Source organism: Coptis chinensis, chromosome 4 (genome assembly GCF_015680905.1).
Source record: "Coptis chinensis isolate HL-2020 chromosome 4, ASM1568090v1, whole genome shotgun sequence".
In the NCBI taxonomy this organism is placed as follows: Eukaryota; Viridiplantae; Streptophyta; class Magnoliopsida; order Ranunculales; family Ranunculaceae; genus Coptis; species Coptis chinensis.
Window position 1 is genome coordinate 16,982,357 of NC_141459.1, and position 21,483 is coordinate 17,003,839.

Genomic DNA, 21,483 nt, shown 5'->3' on the forward strand with positions numbered 1-21,483 from the left:
CTAACACAAACTGAAAAGTAAAGCAAAACCAGCATCATCTCAAATGCCAATAAACACTCCCCGCATCATCTCAACTAACACAAACAAACCATTTCCATTTCCAACACTCGTCCCAACACAAGATAAAAGGAGGTAAACTAACCAAACTAACCACTAAACCCTAAACTAACCAAACTCAACATACCTAAATCCTATGCTCCTTCACGATATCGTCCGGCCAAATGAACTTGCACCGGGTCAAATTGTATGCCTCCATGAACTCATTCTCAGGTATCCTCCTCGAATCGCAAGTCCCACCCAATTGCGTGTGCCTTGATTGAGCAAGCGAGAAATTTCATCGACGACGGGTCTTTATCAAAATTAAAACACAAAACTACATTAGTATATACATTTACATTTATAAAATACCAAAACAAAACAAAACAAAAATTAACGCTTGTAAGATATTAACTCACCGTGATTATGATATGGAAGACTCGTAGGAGTAGTGACTAAGATGATCGGGGTTTATCATTCGAATATGACTATTGTTTTCGCATTCAACTCATGTATCTACTAACACACTCCCATGGATAAGACGGAATGGGTCCTCGTTGTTCAAGTTGAATCAAGTGATTTTGCCAATTACTCCAAAGAGGGAAGACGCAATATTAAATTTCACATCATACCCGCGTCCGAAGTAGTTCGGCCGAGGTCTTTGGTTTTGGGGATCCGAGGGTACAAACCGCGATATGACCCAACCGACGACAACCCTCGCAAACATTGTAACTTTGCTTCGACATTATCAAGAAAGCATATAAATCCCTCGAAAAATGCTATTTCATCCACCGGCCGCCGTAGCTCGGACTTCAACATAGGGATACCATTCAACCCGTCAAATAGCATATGATCGAGAAAAATTAATCATTAATCACATACTAATAATATTAATTAATAAATAAAACTATTTACATACAAAAATGCTTACATCGGTACAAGTCATATTATCAATGGTGGCTCGGTATACTTCAATGCAGTTGTTGTGCTAGCATAAAAGATCGAGTAATCGAAAGTACCTATTAGCACGGGACATGCTCAAATGATAGTCCCTATTTGGGTATGGCCTGAACACCGGAAGTACTCATAAATCCATGCCTACATTAATATAGACACCGAAGTTAATATTGTAATAGATAGATAAAATTGACATTGAAAAGAAAACAAAAAACTAATACTTGTAGGAGAGTGAAATAGCCCGAAACACCCTTCACCTTGGCACTTGTGGCAGTCCCAAGACCCCGCATAAGTAAGCCGGTAAGGTCGCACTCCAACGCCAGTAGTCTCGATCTCGCAAATTTCGAAAGCGCCTCGGATAACAAACGGAACCTGCAGTTCCGTGACGTGTCGGTGAAGGCGTACATCCAAAGAAAAATAACATATAAGCTCTCACAAAGAAACCGCACCTCTTTTTGGGTTGACGCTTCTTCACAACAACCCCATTTTCATCACGTAAATCTTCATCTCTTACCTTCCCAAAGAAATCGCTTCATCAAGAAATCCATCCTAACTTTGGAAGTGAACTTATTGGATTTCATCTTCGCATCTATCTTATCCATGGCTATGCCAAGATTTTTGTGGAGGAGTCTTTTTGTTCCGTTCCAAGGTCAAATCGTTGTCACCAACCACCGCTTTTGCCTCGATCGAACTCCTAAGAGTTGGGAAACATCGTCCAACGTGATTGTCATCTCCCCCACGGCATATGAAACGTGTTGGTCTCTCGATGCCACCTCCACAAACGCAGAGACCAACACAGATCCTCGATGCCTCAGATACACCTAAGACCGTGAGCACATAAGCCGGTCCTTTGAAGCTCCACGTGAAAAGTAGAAACGGTTTGAACACTCTCCTCCGATATCCCATTGTACCAACTTGTTTAGGTGCCCATGGCACTTCAACACCCCTCGCCTAAAACAACAAAAACTTAGTATTAATGTATGCACAAGTTTCAGAATACAAAATTTAAATACTAATAGACACTATATGATAATATTATCCTGCCTCAGAAACATGCGTTTTTAATAATGATTTTTTTATAATTATTAATTAATTAAATTATTTATTTTCAAAATTCGGCCTGGATTTGGACTCCCTGGATACGTGGGCCCGGTTTTGGGCCCGAAGTCGGTGTTGGGCTTGGGTTTCGGACCCAAGTATATAAAACACATTTTTCTAGAAAATAGGGTTCCCGGAGAATAGAATAATGAAAATGGAGGCAGAGATGAAAGTCGGATTTCGGAGGGTGGAGCCGACGGCTCGGACTCGGAGAAATAAAACACTTCGCTCATACAGTGAGTAGCTATTTTGCTATTTCACCGAATACGTAAAACCGCTTTATTGTCCCATGTTTTCAATAATTTTACTGTTCATTTCTCGGCGTCCTGTAGCATTGTTAAAACCTGTTGTATTGGACTTCGTGTCTTTGTATTATTTAACTTTGTTAAATTTTGTTTTTGTAATTAAAATGATTGAACTGTTGAAAGTTTTGAATTACTGTAATGGCGTCGCCTACCCGTTTATATTTTGGAACTCTTGTTGGTTGTTAGTCGATTGAATAGGGTTATGGAAGCTGGAAGGAGTGTTAAGGGGTGCTGTTAAAGCTTGGAAATGGCGTTAATGGCGTCGCCCAAACCGAAACAGAGTAAACGTCCCCATTGTTTGGTTGGAACTTGTGGTTAGGATGGTTAGGATGTTGTTGTGGTGGGTTTGTATTAAGGGGAGGAGTGCTGCGATTGTGGGCTGTCGAGTGAAGGTTGGGGAAGCCATTAATGGCGTTACTGATATACTGGAGTTGAAATTTTGTAGTTTTCATTGGTTGGAATTCGTCGGCTTGGAAGGGATTGTGGGTGATGGCTAGGGTAGTGTGTGTGAGGGCTGAAAATGGTGGCGGTTGGAAGCTTGAAACAAGCTTTAATGGTGGTGCGATTTTAGATCTAGATTTGGAAAAGATGGGGGATTTAAGAGTTGGGATTTTCGGCTTTGTTAATGTTGTGGGGGTTTTTCCCCTGAGCATTTTCGGGTATGTTTGGAGGGGAGGCGATTAGAATTGTGGTGGTCGGATTTGGTGGTGGTGGAGGCTGAGGAGGAAGGAGATGACCGGGCCTTGGGGCTCAGGTCGGTTTCTCTTGGACTTTGCCCTCGTTGGTTTTGTTTGGGCGGTTTAGATTGTTGGGCGAAATGTTTAAGTGTTTGGTTTGGGGCCCAAAATTCTATTAGTGGCTTGGTCGAAATTTCGATGGTGGTTGGCGAAAATTTTTTATGTTATGGGGCTTGAATCTAATTTAAAGTGGTTGGGCCCTTTTCTATTTGTTTTGTAATCTTTGGACCAGGTTTAACTTAAGTTTTGGGACCAGTTCTAATATTAGTCTATGGGCCCGCTTCATTTGTATTTTTGACCGAACCACTTAACGCTTTTTTGGGCCGCTTCTAATATTGTTTGGGGCGACCCATTGGACTTAATATATAGATCCCAATCGGGTCAAAGTGAAATAAATAATTGGTTTTAGACGCCCGGTTCTAAGGTTTGGGCTTGGCCAATAGGTCCGAACCATGACCTTGGTCATGAGCCCATGAGCCATGCACCCTTGACCTTAGCCCATGAACCATGGCTTTTGACTAACCCGTCGAACACCTGAAACGACAGTTTGACTTTGACAATGATGAATTGACTTTGACCAGGACATGTTGACTTTGACTTTGACCATGACATGTTGAGTTTGACCTTGACCATGATGTGTTGACCTTTGACCTTTGACCGTTGACCATTGACTTTGACTGTTGACCGTTGACTGGGAATGTTGACTTTTCCAGTTTTTCACATATTTGATTATATGGATAGATATAGTAATAAAATATTGTTGAGATTGTATAACTTGGTTTGTCATTATCTAATTTAGATTTGACGTGAGTAGTGTGTAAAAATATATATATATTGGGCTTTGATTGTGGATTTGGGACTATTTATTTGTGCTTACGCTTTATGTGTATATTGTATGGACAATCAAATGCTAAAATGCTGTGGAAGCTTGTATAAATTTGGTGGTCATTATCTAATTAAGATTTGACATTGATGTTGTGTATTTTTTGACACGTGGACGATATTGAGATGTTAGGAGACATTATATTCCTAATAATGCTATAATAAAAATGTATGTGATAACGTTGAAGCATTGTGACATGAGATAATATCTTTGATATTTATATTAATGCAATATCTTGGAGAAATGTATATACACTCCATTATTTTATATGTGAGATGATAATATAGTATTGGTGAATATTTGCCCACTGGAGTGTGGTGTAGTGCAATAATATATTGGCACGAAAAGAATGAAAGTGACTATGAGATATAATTGAGATGTTTCTAGATATTATGGCTTAGTGCAATAAGGTAATTGACACACGCGATATAGTAGAAATGTTTATGAGTCATTAATGTATGACACGAATAAATTACGTAAATGAAAATCCTAGAACCCGACTACCACAACTCATGTGATTGGCCCTCTCGGGCGTTTCGTTAATCTGAATGGCTTCGGGCCCCTACGGCGTTTCAGTTAATCCGAATGGCCTTGGGCGACCACCGCCGGCGTTCGATAAAAAGGCAATGGCCCTCCGGCGAAAGCCGAATAGTGGTTTGATTATTCCGTTCGCAATATAGAACGATGATGCGCATATATTTTATGCCGAATAGTGGCGGTGCTTACATAGATTTGGCTTCCGTGTGTGAGGATTTACGGTGTCGCGGCATCCCGCCAGAGTGGTTACGCGGAGTGGCTCATTATGTAAAGGGAGGCATGTGGATGTACATGTTCGGCGCGTTGGATAGCGATTGTGGTAGCCGAAACTATGTAAGACATAGATACGACGTGATTTTAGGGACACACAAAGAAAGTCTAAACTAATATAATTATGGTAATATGTTGGTAAATAATATATCTCTAGATAGATGATTGTATATGTTTATTGGTTAGTAGTTTAGTTATAACCTAAAACCTCGTGGAGGAACTAAATGCCTTATTTATGATGATTATAGTTTGTTGTGTGGTTAGTGGGAAGTTAAAGGCTCGATTGAGGAACTACCGCCTAGATTATTGTACTTAAAGATGTTGTATTAGTCGCTGAAAGTTAAAAGCCTCGGTGGAGGAACTAACTGCCCATGGATGGATGGTATATATATATGTATATTATATATTGTATTTTAGGACTACTCACACCAAAGATTGTTTATAATGTCGACCGATTTGCATGTTTGTTTATCGGGTGTGTTCATTAAATGAACATAGTTGATAAGTCTTGACAGGTTTAGTGATGAAGAAGATTGGTTCTTTGCTTATGGTTTTGCGTTAGCATTGCATCTCAGGTTGTGTTTTGTTTTCCCTTGAGGTGATATAGATTTTCAGTTGAGATAATATTATTTGCCTTTTCATTTGTAAATTGTTTTATAATGAAGATGACTGTTGTTTAAGTTAAAATTTTTATTGGCTTTTAATTATCCGCATATTTTAAAACTGTTTATGGGCTTTTGGGAGTGGAGAGTGCGTCACACCTCGGAGATCGAAGGGTCGGGGACAAATAATGTTTTTCCGAATTCTGTCGAAATTCGGGGTGTGACACTGCCCCTCCCAAACATCGCGAGCCACGTGCATTGCATAGTCATACAACAGATGTGACACACAAGGGCCACCTCCATAAACACCTCTCTTGAACTCCAAGTCATTGTTAGACTTTCTCACAATATTCACGGAGGTACAATGTACATGGACTTCCTCGTCATCCCCTTCCTCCTCCGCGTCTTCCGCGTCCTCTTCCTCCTCGTCAGTCTCCTCTTCTGCATCATCAACACCCTCTTCTTCACTATCAGCATGACTTAGAACTACACTCTTCCCACGATCCATATTTACGTCATCGTCATCTACATCTACATCTACATCTACATCTACATCATCTACATCTACATCTACATCTACATCTACATCTACATCACTCAGAACTATCCCCTTTCTTCTCTTTTGATTTCCTAACTCTACACCACTTACAACATTACTGGGATCATCCGCTTTCCGATCCCTACTTAACCGATGCGAAGTGGTTGTTCTCCTTCCTCTCTTTTTCTCGGGCTCCTCATCGCGACCGAACTACTACTCCCCCACCTAACAACTTCTTAGCACCCGAAAATACTTTTGCTGCATTCTTCACATTCAAATTCTTTGTTCGAGGCATTGCTACAAAATAAATAGGAGTTAAAAAAAAGACATTCAACTAATTCAAATTGTTGCAATACCAACGTGAAAAAAAAAAAAAAACGAAATAAGGCGGTGTGCATGCCAATCTATATCTAAGGTGTGCATGCTATCTAGGCAAACTATACTCTATTAAATCCCCCCTCCACACACTAACAAAAAAAACCCAATCTAATTCAAGCATGCGAACCCAATCTCATTATTCAATTTCTCTTTGGATTATTCTACTATGAAGATTTTTATTTCATGGAACCCCTGAAGCTAGCCACTATTTGTCGGGGGCTCAGATCATCTTTATGAGCTTATCAAGGCCCACGAAGTGGGCATTTCTAATTTCATTCTTCTTTTATTTCATGATAAGTATTTTCATAGCAATCATGTCCGCACCTAGCGACAAAACTACTGTATTGGGAATCCCGAGCGGAATATTTGTTTTCGTTTTTATTCATTTATGGCTTTTTTTGGGCTTGTACTTTTTCAAAGATAGCCTACCCAGAGCAACCCTTAGTACCGCTATTTTTCAGTGGTCTTTTCTTATTTCTAGGCCATTTACCCGAGCTTGCTTGGCTTTCAAAGTGGATTGAAGGGATAGACCTTCTTCTGTTAATCTTAGGTGTTTTTTGTTTAGTTGAGGAGGACTATAATGCAAAAATGATCAGAAAGGACTGGGCTGGAAATGGAGAAGAAAACAATTCAAATGGATAGCATGCCGAAAATGATCTACTATTATTATAAGAGGGGGCCGCCCTCTTTCTTAAGTTATAGCATCATTTCGAATGGACAGAACGACAAGAGATTGATTCCGACTCACTTACGTTTGGATATGTCGGCAAGTCCAATACAAACAAAAAGAAAGAAGTTGGACCCAAAGACCACCACGTTTGCATTTCATCTCAAGAAAGATGAAATAAGCATTTACCTTTTTGCTTTTGGCAAAGACTACTCTTCATGTAGACTTTTCTAGCTTTATTGCTGGCTCTAAGCCTACCACTTTGAAAACCTAACCTTCGCTCGATAGAGCTAACCCTTTGATATGAAAGTTTTCCAACCCACCCGAGAGGAGAGCTAGGAACCTAAGGAAATAAATTCAATTGGCTCTACATCATCCGGAACTAAATAAGCTTCGGTCTTAATTTCAATTATAATCCGCATAAAAATTAGAACCGGGCTATCCCATGATCGCGGATTTGATCATCATTATAGGCGTGAGAAACCACGCCTTATGACGAAAGGGGAGCATTATGTCCGATCAATACACCACTGCTCTAATTCTAATAAAGGGTGCTATGGAAGAAATTAGGCACTAAACCCAGGTTTAGCGGTGCTTATCACTCAGACGGCGGACTCGATCGTCGGTTTATGGAAGATTTTCTGAAAAGCTTAGTGCAAGTGTCGACTACGAGCATTCCCTTACTTTCGTGAGCTTTCTCAAGAAAAGGAAATAACTACGACGGATAATCTTCGTTCATACTACACGCCTTTTTTCACAAGAGCTTGTTCGAAATGGGCATGGGGAGTACTTTGGAATGATTTGATTGGGACGCTAGTGAGTTAATGAGCACTGTTTGCATGGTTCCATCAACGCTTTTCTTGCGTGTTCTGAATCGAATTCATAATCTATAAAGCTATAAAGAAGAGATGCCCCGTAGAAGACTCCAGGCCACCGAAGCTAACAAAAGGCTAAGGATACCCATTTAGTTGTTTGTTCTTATGCCGACTAAAGCTAGCTGCGCCACAGCTTGAATCTCCCTAGAAATCCCCACTCGTAGCCCTTGACTTGGGTGTGTTAAGCATATTACTGGTTTCTTACCAAAGCCTTGGTTGGCTCAACTTTTTCTCTATCTCTAATGGCTAGACCAAAATCCCCACTTAAGCCCTAGAATCTTGCTTCGGGCTGCCCTCTAGAGAAGTCGCTTTAAACCCCATCCCTCCTATAAGAGGTCGAATTGCTTGTACAGCTAACCCACTACCTCTCTAAGAAATCTGAGTACTTAACATTTTCGATCCCATATCGAGGAAGTGAGCCAAAATGAGCCATCAATACAATTATAGAATATATAGGACTCCGCTTCTTTTTCAAATTTTAGCCACATCGAATCGATCAATCCACTTTAGCTCAAAACTCGATAGAGTTCAAAACTCGACGAGTTCACGAATATGCTAATTCACCAACTCGATAGAGTTCACGAATATGCTACTTCACCAAACTCGACAGAGTTCAAAACTCGACGAATTCACCGAACTCGGCCAATTTAGAACTCTAACAGAATTTAAAACTCGACAAATGTTCAAAACTCGGCGGAGAATTCACCTAACTCGACAGAATTTAGAACTCGACAGAGTTCAAAACTCGACAGAAATTCACGAACTTCGACAGAGTTCAAAACTCGACGAAATTCACCTAACTCGACAGAATTTAGAACTCGACAAATTTAAAACTCTCGACGAGAATTCACCTAACTCGACGAGAATTTAGAACTCGATGCAATTTAAAACTCGACAGAGTTCAAAACTCGACAATTCATCGAACTTCGACGAGTTCAAAACTCGATAAATTCAAAACTCGACAGATTTAAAACTCGACAGAGTTCACCAACTCGACATTTTAGAACTCGACGAGTTCAAAACTCGACAATTCAAAACTCGACGAATTCACCAACTCGGCCGAATTTAGAACTCGACAGAATTTAAAACTCTGACAGAGTTCAAAACTCTGACAGAATTCACCGAACTCTGACAGAGTTCAAAACTCTGACAGAATTCAAAACTCTGACAGAGTTCACCGAACTCTGACAGAATTTAAAACTCACCGAATATGCTAGTTCACCGAACTCTGACAGAGTTCACCGAACTCTGACAGAGTTCAAAACTCTGCCAAAATACGGCATGAAGAATACAACAGAGTTCAAGCTAATTAAATAACATTCAAACTTCAACGAAAATACCATTAAAGCATGAAGAATACGGCAACGAAAATATCATTAAAGCTAATTAAATTAAATACCATTCAAAGCTAATTAAATTTGCAAAATTATTACATGTACCCAATTTGAATAAAGGTTACCCAATTCGAATAAATTCACTACACAGAAGGTTACCCAATTTGAATAAAGTTCATACACGGTTGTCTAATGTTTTGTTTTTCAAATACGTAAACTTGTTTACTTCCAAGTTTCTTGTTCCAAACAACAATATAAACAATTTCATACCCAATAAACGGTTGAACCAAGCGCTTTTTAAGCTTGTTTACTTGTTACAAGATTCACCCATTTTCGTTTTAAACAATTGCCAAGCCAAGAATAAAGTTTACTAGGTTCAACCGCTTTAAACAACATCCAACAATATACCCAATTTGTTGTTTACTAATTAAACAACAAATCAAACGAATTAAATGTTCAAAAATACCTTAATCCAGAAGCTTGGTTCAAATTGGAGAAGAAGAAGCCGAGAGAGAGAAAGAACCCAACCCAATTTCGTGTTTTTGGTATTTTCGTTTTTTTTTATTTTGAAATAAACTAAAATTTTGAAATATCGGTAAATTGGGTGAATTAGATCTTCAGATCTTGAGGGCGAGATCCGATGGCTCAAGAGAAGAGTGAGATAAGGGTGGCACTCTAAGAGTGGCACCCTAGACAAACCGTACTTTAAATATTCAATGGCATAATTGATGACTTGATGCCCATACAACATACAAGTGATACAATCATACAAGATTTAACCATAAATCGATCGGCTCGGTTCAAAACAAAATTTATAACAAAACCGGTATCAATCAATTCGCCCCTCGAGTACCGAATAGTGTAATTATTTTCATTATTTTTTTAGTTTTTCTACACCCTATATTATTAGATAACTGCAAGCAGTGGGGGAGTGAGGAGAAAAGAGATGGAGAAATGGGTTTGTGGTGGAGAGAGAGAGAGTTGGGTTTGGTTGAGAAGAATGAGGAAGAGGGACAAATACCTTGAGAATGAGCGCTCTGCTCACTTGATAAATTGCCAGAAAAATTATTTTGCAAAATTGTTTTCCAAGTGGAGACTGGAGTTGTATTGGTGCAACAGTCGCGTTGTTTACCAGCCACTTCCATCACTAAATCCTAGAAAACATATTTTTTACAGAACTGCCACTTGATCAAATTTCTTCACAACAAATCCAAAAAACCGTTTCTTCACTTATTCCCTCCCCTCGTATTGAACTAAATGGATTTCAAGCTCGGTCGAATCAATCTCAAATTCTCAATGCTGTTGCTCAGGTCAGTCTTTTTATTTAAACTAGCTAATTCGCCCAGCTATTGCCGGGCTTACTACATTAATAGTGGATGATCTTATAATTAAGCTAGTTGGATACGAAATATGTTTACATTGTATTTCAATCATCATATAAACGTTAATACTCATGCTTTTACCAAAACCAAAGAAGAATGGGAACAATTGGAATGGCTCGTTCCACCATGCATGTGTGAGAAGCGCAATTAGCACTTGAACGTGTAACTACAACTCCTTTTTGGGGGCTATGCGAGCAATTTAAGAAATCAGTCCAGAATCTCCCCAACGATATTTAGGCTACATTAAGCGCACGCGGGGGAGGAAACCAAAAAAGTACTAAAATCAAATTTGTTACAATTTTATAAAAAAAAAAATTTTAGTTCCCGACTCATGGTGGATGCAATAATTTACATTTTGCTGAACCATCAACAATGGACTTGTTTCTTTAGATGATGCCACTCAGAAATTGTATTAATACACCATCGGTGCTGCAACCGTGGCAACTGGCAACCCCGGATGAACAATATGAATCTGGAAAATTCCATACTAATCTTTTCTTTTTTCTATCCGGCTAGAGTTGCATATAGTCTGGGGCTTAGCTGCAGAATGGAGTTGAACATATATATGTACATTACTTTGACAGAAACATCCTCTTTTTATTACGGTAATGGTTGCAACTGATTCAATTACAATGTATGAATGTAATTACACTATTACAGACACCAACACCAAAATTGAATTTCAGTAAATCGGTGACTTCTACAACAACAAAAAGTGGCTTGTCATGAGAATTTATCAACCAAGGAGATGTATAAAAAGATAATAAACAACATTGGCTAACTTGTACACTTCAATCTCGAGAAGATTAGAACTGAAACTTATCACCTGTTAGATAAAAGAAATCAGAGTAAGGCGGATATTCATATCATAATATCAATTTGAACAACTATAAGAATGACGAAAACAAAATTTACCTATTTACTCATTGACAACTCCACTTGTAAGATTGAGGCATGTGAGAGAGTCCATGGAGGTAATCACAGACCTTACACTTTTAGGTTTATGATTGTTGTGGTAGAGGTGTTATTGACTCCTAAATAAATAAACAAAAGGAATTGACGAAATAAGTATCCCAGGATTCACAGGATGCCTTACTTATCGACATACCTAGTACATGAACAAAAATAAAGTAGTGATGATATTACCTCTGAAACATTGGAAGTCTTAACAATTGTTTCCCATGTTTGATCAACAGAGGGAGGCTTAGAGCACTGTTTTCTAGAATGAAATGCAGCAGAATTCTTGGAGGAAACAGAAGGTAAGGTACACCATAGCCAAGACTCAGAAGGTGATTTTGGTAACGGTGGGGCAAGAGGAAACTGTGAAGAGTACACATCTGGACTATCCTGATACACTTCTCTAAAGAATTGTGGTTTCAGCACCTATTCCCATCATAATATAACAAAAACTCTACCCTTTTTCCCTTTCTCATTATTGTTCATGGTGTGAAGCTGGGAAAGTTTAGCTAGACGTGGTGGTGATTGTATCCGTGGTAAAAGAAACAAATAATAGAAAAGTCGCCACCAGGAGAGAGAGTATATCTTAAACAGTTGCATGTATAAAAGCAACAGGCTTGTGAAGTCGTGGGAGCTGAAGATCGGCCAACAGCTCAGTTGGTGTTCTAGTAAATGATGACAATATATAAACCACGGACCTTGGTTTTTAAGGTTGTAAACCACCTTTTAGGGATTCTCTAAGTGGGCAGTGGGAATGTCAAAATTCTACTGCAAGTTAATTTTGTTTTGCAAATTAACACCATATCGTACTTAAAACTAAAGGTATCAAACTAATTTCCAAAACTCCAATTAACTACTCGAATCAATATCATGCGCAAAAGTTCACTACATAGTAAAATTTTAAATAGGGGCATGTACTAAATTGCATTTTTGCAGTCAATCAATCATACTATGGGAACGGAGATGTTGGAAAATATGTAGAAGAAGCTCTTTCTGCCATCATTCATCAACTCTGGATTTAATGAAATCCTTGGTAGATACTCTTGATTCACGAAGAGCTAGAGCCAAGAGCTTAGCCTCAGCATTGCATGGAAAGCTATCTGAAGAAGGTAAGGACGTTTTTTTAATTTATTAATTAGAAGGCACTTACAGGATGTTCATTGGGAGAAGTGGGTGAGCTTCGAGCCATTATGTTTGTTGTGGAAGACACATATGTTGTTGATTGATGATGAGGCCTTTTGGAATCTGGCTCTTCAGTACCATCTTTCTGGGCTTTTTGAACTACACCCTCATCTCCATAATTTAGTAGGTCCCTCATATTCACAGTCAAGCAACATGGAGTTGTCTAAAAAGACGATTTTAACAATGTGCTATCGATTTAGCACTTCAAACCAATTTACGCAGGAAAAACATGGTAAGTTAAACCACCCCCAAACATAAAGGGGGACTACTAAATTCACAGACAATAATAGGCAGGGGGAAAAAAGGGTATACTTACTCTTGAATTGGGGTTGGTCCCTGCAAATAAATTTTTTTAGCTTTTAACTCACCAGGCCCTTCAGAATCAAGAATAAAACCCAATGGTACAAACTCTTCCTTCCATTTCTTCCATGAAACCAACATCTTAGCTGCTTTCATTGGGTTCATCGACCTTGCTACTAAAAATCTCGTCAACATGGCATCACCATAGTTTTGTGAAAGCACCATACACTTGATTACATCAAAACTATAACGGGTGTCTACATTTTATAACTTGGGTATTTAGCAAAACACAAAAACTTACCTCAGTTGTTGAGCCTAGCTGCTCTAGTGACTTCCTCATTTCTGTTAATAGTGCAGCTTCTTTTGTGTGCTCCATTGAGAGAGAGAGAGAGAGAGAGATGTGTAGAAGAAAAAAGAAGAGTGAGCAATTATGTAAAGAAATATTAGTGTTGACTTTTGAGGAAAGAACTGAACAGTGTCCTCAAGCAGCCAAGTAGATGTGAACCACCAGTTTCGTTCGACAGCCCAAAGTTTCAACGAAGATTTTGGATTTTCGCAGAACTTTCGTTGCAGAACTCAACGAAAAGTCTTAATTAGAATATCATCAAAGGAGGATTGGATTCCTTCGGAAAAAAAAAAAAAAAAAAAAAAAAAAAAAAAAAAAAAAAACCCTAATTGAAATTGAAAGAGAAAAAAAAAATGTGTCGGAAGAAAGAAACACACCTGTTCTATTGTTGGAATATAATATTAAACAACGGAAAAGATCTACTTAAGCTTGCTAAAGTATCGGTTACACTTGGTCGTGTTAGTAAATTTAGTCCCACACTGGTCAATTATGTAAGATATTGTGCAAGTTACCTTGAATCTTAGCTTCCACCTCCTTTTCCATTACTTGTTCTTGATCAATTTGTTTCAAGACCGGAAGGAGTAGATGCACCAAGTATTTGGAATAGTTATGTTCTCCATCTTTATTTAACTTCCTTTCTGACTTATGTTTCTCCTGAAATAAAAACCATTTGAAATGTACATGATATCACTACAGCAGTATGAAGAAGAAAATGTCAAAATGGGAAAATTGATTAAGAGAAATAAATTACGCATGCTCAAAAAGACCTTATAATTTCCATGTGTACGCAAGCATTGTTTGTAATTGCAGTTTCCGTGACAAACTGGGCAAGACTCAAAGTTCCATGTGTGACAGGTGTGGATACCTACAATCAATAAAGTGAAGAGAAAGCATAACCATAAAAAGCGAGACTTTCGGATAGAACTCTTTTGCGGCTTACGAAAGTTAGTCCGAAATTGAAACACATGGACAAAGTATGAAGTATAACTAAATGTGGTATTAAATTGTAGCCATTTGTGATAAAATAGAGATTACTAATGCCGAACGAATGTGGTACATTAGAAATATTTGTTTCTTACTTTTGATTGATCGGTAAAAATCATTTAATATCAGCGATAGATAAATAACACCAAGTGTTACAATAGTTTACAAAATTATGTCTCATAGGCTCGTAGCATGATTCTACTTGACCATCATAAAGTGCCCTACACTTGTTCTCCCATTACGCATATGTCGCAGATATCGTTTTCTAAGTTTATGTAACATGAAAGAGTAAATGAAAGCCTTACTCTTAGAAGATACTTCTTTCCAATTGTTTTGGGATGTTAAACTTATGATATTCAAATTAAACCTAATAAGCTTCATTGTTTCCAATATCTTAGCAATGATTTTCCTTTAATTTAAGGTTGAAATTTTGCAATAACATGGGATTAAAAAGGTTCCCAAATTCATCAAACAACAGTTATCCAAGTAAAACTTAAAAAGGACAAAATCTCACTACCATAAAAGGATAACTTAACAACCACAAAAAGATTTGCCATTTTAAGCATGAATGGCAATATCTTTTTGTTTTACATTTCGTGCATCGGACAACTGGCCCTTTATCATTTCTTTGACATTGGTGGCACATAGTAGAATCTCCATAATCCTCTTTCTATTCATCCCAAAAAAAATATTATATTCAACAATTTATTCGATCCAAAACACAAAATAGGAAAGGACATGATACATTTTATTGATGAAAACAGATTATTAGTTTAGAATCTACATGAAGTAGAAACGAAAAACACTTACAAGAGTTGGTTTTTTCCTTGTGACACCTCCCCGATGGAGTAGGTTCCTTCAAACTGTTTTAAACCTAGTCGATCTTACGCCCACGACCTAGATCAGATTTTTCCTCCTCTCACGCTCAACTTTCTCCACTAATTCCCCGGTCCCTCTTCACCACTTTTTTCATCATTAGTCTTAGAACCAGCCAAATCATTTTCAAGTTAATGCGATTTCTCTGATTCATCGATTGCACTTAGCTAGTCCTTTAGAACCCCTCAATTTCTTCTTACTTGAAACCCTAGTTAAAGAATCAATATTTACAGCATTTGCACCATGAAGATCACGTTTCTCAACCTCAATTTGAATCAATTTAAGTAGAAAATCAAACTTTGGAGAAAATAAAGGTTCCTCCCCATCCACATTACAAACGTTCATCCGCCTCTTTTTCACCCGAAAGAGTTCTTCTTCTTCTTCTTCCAAATCCTCATCCTGTTTTTCTTTCACAACATTATTTCCTTTTTCTTCTTTCATAGTTTTTGTTCCTATGATTTTATTACTAATTTACTACCCTTTCCACCACTACGACGGCCAAAGTAATTAAGCGTGTTGTTTACAGTATGCATTGTCTTCAAGCTTCCACCTTCTGCACCGCCACTGTTTGCCATCGTTACAAATGTATTGCAACTCTTTAGGTGGTAAACTAGGTGCTGTAACAACGCCTTTTTCTCCACTCATTCTCTCTCTCTAGCTATCTAGTAAATTTTTCCAAAATTTGTCTTTGTTTTATAGAAGCCGAAAGATGAGGCAACTAACTTAAATTAATTATTAAAAAATATATCACAAATGAAAGATGTAAAATAGTCTTGACAATATCAAATGAGTCCCAAATTTTAACAAAGGAAAGTTGGAATTGACGAAGAATGAAAATCTACTTATCACATTCCTTCTAATCCGTTTTTAATCAATCAAATATCTTTTAATCCGTGTTCAATCAATAACACATTAACAAAATCCCGCACAAAAATAAATAGGGTTTCAAAATAACAAAATATCATAAAACGCTTTATTGTGAAAAAAAAAAAAAAAAAAACAAATCATTGGTCTGGCAAATTGTGAAAATAAATTTTGTTGATTTAATTTGTTGTTTTAGGCCAAAAATAAATAAATAAAGAAAATAAAAAGTTATTTGAGTGTAAGTGTGAAACTCACCAAGATGTCTCCATTCCCATTGAACACTGATGAGGTCTCTTCCATTAATTTCTCTCTTTGGGCTCGCACCGAGACATCGCAAACTGATCCGGTTACTTTATATCCCAACTGGCTCCAGTCATGCAGATGGATTGATTGGACTGGGGTTTTGACGAAGAGTCTTTTGCTCTATTTCTTCTTTCTTTTTTTTTTTTTTTTTTAGGTTTTTTTTTTTTTTTTTGATGAATGGAGGGCTTGAAGGATGACATTAGTTTAATTTTGGAAGAAGAATGAGAGAGAGGGTTTGAAGAGATGAATTTTTTTTTGCATTTTTATGCCGAATTATTGTAAAATCTGATGTATCAGTCTCAGAGGAAAAAAAGAAACTGACGTGGGTCACTGGGAGCATTCTCAACTATTCAGTATTAATAGTATTTGATAAGATATTTGGAGGGCTTGTTTTCAGGAATGACATTTCTGCTTCAAGTGAAGACAGGTAATACCGAACCAAATATTTCAATGTAACTAACATGCATTTTTTCTTCTTATTCTAATTTTAATTTGCTTGATAACTTGTCGAACATTTATGTTGAACGTTTACTTGATCGTATAAGCAATGGTGTGTTAGCAGAGGATAGACGTTACGCTATGTTTCAACTTCAGTCTATACTCTATAGTAGCTGAGAGTCGCGCTGCTCAGCTCGCATTTGGGGCAATGGGTAAAGTGCTATTAATATCTTGTTTATGTTAATGTGATATGACTGTTTAATGTAATGCTTGGGTTTACTTCTGGTCACAGGCTTTCCTGTTCTTATGGGTGTCTTAATGGAAGAGCGTGATGACGTAGAAATGGTTTGTACCTTTTATATATATATTTTATTGGTGCGATGGTTAATTGTAATGAGTTGATGCTTTGATGTGGAATGTAACCGAGATGCTTTCACGTTTGTTGGATTTAAAATGAGGATCTTACTATACTTAAATTTAGATTAAAAATGTGAAGTAAGTGAAAGCATGGTTCTAAGACGGTTCAAATCACACTTTTAAGCTGATAGTGTTGCAGATTGTATTATTATATTATACTACAATGCATTAAGTTGATTATGATGGAGAGGTTGCTGGTGGGCTAAGTTGGTTGGTTCTGAACAGAATGCCTTGCTTCTGAGACACAAAGGTTATAAGTTGTCTATATAAGATGATGGGAGGGATCACATGTGTTCGAACTTGGACCTTTAAGGTATATTCACCAGAAATGAACAGTGGGTAAATGGAGACAAGCTTCATTTACGCAGCTCAAGCTCCTTAATGACAGAGCGGATGCCCAACTCACAACTCTCAAGAAACCCTGTTGTTAGGCGTCGAAAGTCACTCCATATGCCAGTTTTAACCATGAAATGCTTGAAGTAGTCCAGATTCCTAATTTTCATCTCCTCTAGTTCACAAAAGACAAAGCTGAGTAATATCTTTGTTGATATTATTCCCTGAGTTTTGAGTGTTTGCTGCAAAGATGGACCATTAGGTCCATACTACAGTTTAATCAAACATGAAAAAACAAATCTGGCTGCATTTATTTTGTACTTTGAATAATTGAAACTTTCCTATATTTTCTCCTAGATTCCACGTCAGTGATTCTTCTCTCAAGGATTCTTGTGTATACTTCATTCTTACCTTTCTATCAGAATTTACAGTTGTATAATTACAATTTATTTTTTCATTTGAGGCACGCAGGTTCGTGGTGCCTTGGAAACTCTTGTGAGTGCCTTGACACCAACTGATGCTGCAGGAGGAAAAGAGAATGAGGTTCAACCAACTTTAATGAACTCCGACTTACTTTCTAGAGAAGCAGACAACATTCCTCTTCTCTTAAGTTTGTTGGTGAGGTTCTTTCTTTCCTGTTTGTTTTTTAGATTTAAATAACAGTTATAGGTATGTGCTTCTTCTGTTATATATAGTTCCTTTATTTTTGTGACAGGAGGAGGACTTCTATGTTCGTTACTACACGCTTCAACTTTTGACAGCTCTTCTTACACATTCTTCAAATAGGTAACTCATTTGTAACAACATTGATGTGCTCCTTTTTCTTTTCTGTTATGTTCTATTTAGGGCCTGTTTGTTAAATTTTAACTAATGGAAAGGAAAGGAAAAAATAGAGTGGTCTACTATGGAAATGAATGGAATGGAAACAATTTCAAAATTGTGGAAAGGAAAGTCTGTTTGGTAAACTGGGAAAATGAATAATCATGTTTGTTATAAAAAAGCTGCGGAAAGGAAAAGAAAGTTGGAAACAAACATTATATTATCTAACAATTTTCTTTAAACTCATAGTTCCTGGGATTTTTTTTTTGGCATGACCTATCCTATTTTGCGGATATATGACATACATGATACCTGTAGAAAGAAATTCAGCATATAAAATAAAATAAAAAAGACACAAACTACCCTGTTTTATTAACACTTGTAGAGTATAAACAATTGTATACACCTGCAAACAACACACATGCATAATATTATCCATAAAACTACTACAAATATGTACCCCACATTGCATTTACAAAACAACAAAAAACTAGGTTTAAATCCTCAAAACATCCACAACACTTAAAATATACATCAAAAACTGCATCTAAAACCCCAAGAGAAGACTTAAGAACCTATCAAGTCAATTTTAGCAAGCTTCTTTAATAACCAAGTAGCACACATGTCGGTATCCATCTTGAGAAAAATATCTTTAGGTTTTCAACACCATCCTTTAAAAAACAACTTCATAGCCGCAATCTTTTTTGGGAACCCACCCATCAATTTCATAAATGGCATAACAATCTGGTCCCAAATGAGGGCTAGAGCATTGTTCTTGCTAGTCTCAATTGCATTCCTCTCACGCAAAGAATCTACCACATTCTGCATAATAAGCTTCATGCCTTCAATAGCATTGTTCTCCCCACCTTCTGTGCTCTTCCGCTTCTTCTTCTGAGATAATTTGGTTGGACGAGCAGGCTGATTTGATGTTTGGGAAGTAGCAGTGTGAGAGCCTCCTCCCTCGTCATTAGTTGCCGGAAAGGCGGGAAAGCTATTCACATCGATATGCATGCCTTCATTGAGCAAAGTATCAGTATAAAACTATGATGACATATCCATCTCATTTGTTGTTGTAGCTTCTCATCCACTATAAGACTAGTTTTTTGTATGTTACCACAAACAATATTGTCTCCAAGCACTTCGACCCACTTTAACAACCTAGGTATTGGCTTACCTTTATAGGTATTCCTTTTTGGGTTTGCCTGCTAACATAAAAACTATATACATAGCATATTAGTCATATTCACAAAAGCAAAAGATACTTTCTAACACATTTTGATAACTACAATAACTAACAAAACTTGTTTGTATAAATATACTTACCTTGATTGCATCTTCTCAGACTGAATCATCACTTTCTATCATCATTGTATCCGGATTCCAACCGAAACCACCAGCAGAGAATGATCTCAAATCTTTGAATGATTTAAGTTGCAACCCTCTTTGTCTTGATTATGTTTTCAACGTTATCAATATCGATAACAAAACCCAGTTTATCTTTCATTGCCTCCGTAACAGCGAAGAATGTGATTTCTTTCTTCCAACCACCAATTCCTCTTAAACCTTTAGCAAGATGTTCCAAAAAAACATCTAACATGACATCATCCATAGCTTGAGTCCAAACTATTCTCCCTTTCTGATCGTGTACAAGTGCTTGAGGTGTTTCTTGTGTTGCCATCCCTATTACCGTTATTATATGATCATAACACATCCATTTCTACAATACAAGTTATTAAAAAAATATATACTACATATAGAAATTGAATTGAAAAGAGCATCCTCCCTCGTCATTAGTTGCCGGGAAGCTATCCACATCGATATGCATGCCTTCATTGAGCAAAGTATCAGTATAAAACTGTGATGACATATCCATCTCATTTGTTGCTATGGCGTTCTCATCCACTGTAAGACCAGTTTTATGTATGTTACCACAAGCAATATTGTCTCTAAGCACTTCGACCCACTCCAACAACCTAGGTATTAGCTTACCTTTATAGGTATTTTCGGGTTTGCATGCCGACATAAAAAATATATACATAGCATATTAGTCATATTCACAAAAACAAAAGATACTTTGTGACACATTTTGATAACTACAATAACTAACAAAACTTGTTCGTATAAATATACTTACCTTGATTGCATCTGCCTAGACTGAAGCATCACTTTCTATCATCATTGTATCCGGATTCCAACCGAAACCACTAGTAGAGAATGATCTCAAATCTTTGAATGATTTAACTACAGCCCTCTTTGTCTTGATTATGTTTTCAACGTTATCAATATCGATAACAAAACCCAGTTTATCTTTCATTGCCTCCGTAACATTGAAGAATGTGATTTCTTTCTTCCAACCACCAGTTCCTCTTAAACCTTCAGCAAGATGTTCCAAGAAAGCATCTAACATGACATCATCCATAGCTTAAGTCGAAACTATACTCCCTTTCTGATCGCGTACCGGTACTTGAGGTGTTTCTTGTGTTGCCATCCCTATTACCATTATTATATGATCATAACACATCTATTTCTACAATGCAAGTTATTAAAAAAATATATACTACATAGAAATTGAATTGAAAATATTCATAAATCAAACCATAGCAATTCACAGTTGCATAAATGTCAGATACATAAATAACTAAAATAATATAATAGACAAATACATGTCGATCACTCTCTTTGCCTACGAAACATATGACGCTCGGTCCACATCCTCTCTGTAAGGTTGGTCCTGAACAACTTCCACTCATCAGTTGACCTTAGTGCACTATAATCATGACCTTGGTTGTCCATATCTCTAGGTTCATCCACATCATCCGGTTCATCCCATCCACCAATATTGTCAGGATCAGCCTCTCATATGAAATTATGTAGTATACAACAAACTATGAGCAAATCAACTTGTATATCCACATTGTAAAAAAGGGGTATCCTCAAATAAGCAAACCGTTGCTTCAAAAGTCCAAAAGTGCACTCTACTACATTACGCAGTGAAGAATGTCTAAAGTTAAATAACTCTTTCTCATTCTGTGCCGCCATTTCTCCAATTTCAGATAAATGATACT

The 21,483-nt window shown here is 37.3% G+C and overlaps 1 long non-coding RNA gene across 3 annotated transcripts; it reads right to left on the minus strand.

Moving 5' to 3' along the window:
* Positions 1-11,175: 11,175 nt before the first annotated feature.
* On the minus strand, positions 11,176-14,250 carry LOC147502224 (uncharacterized). 3 transcript variants are annotated; one of them, XR_015221620.1, is made up of 5 exons: positions 14,152-14,250; positions 13,897-14,038; positions 11,746-13,408; positions 11,515-11,633; positions 11,176-11,425 (listed from the first exon to the last, which is right to left on the minus strand). It is a non-coding gene; the product is annotated as an uncharacterized LOC147502224 (long non-coding RNA). The 3 variants fall into 3 exon arrangements; XR_015221619.1 differs by having other exon boundaries at positions 11,515-13,398; XR_015221618.1 differs by having other exon boundaries at positions 11,515-13,408.
* Positions 14,251-21,483: the final 7,233 nt, after the last annotated feature.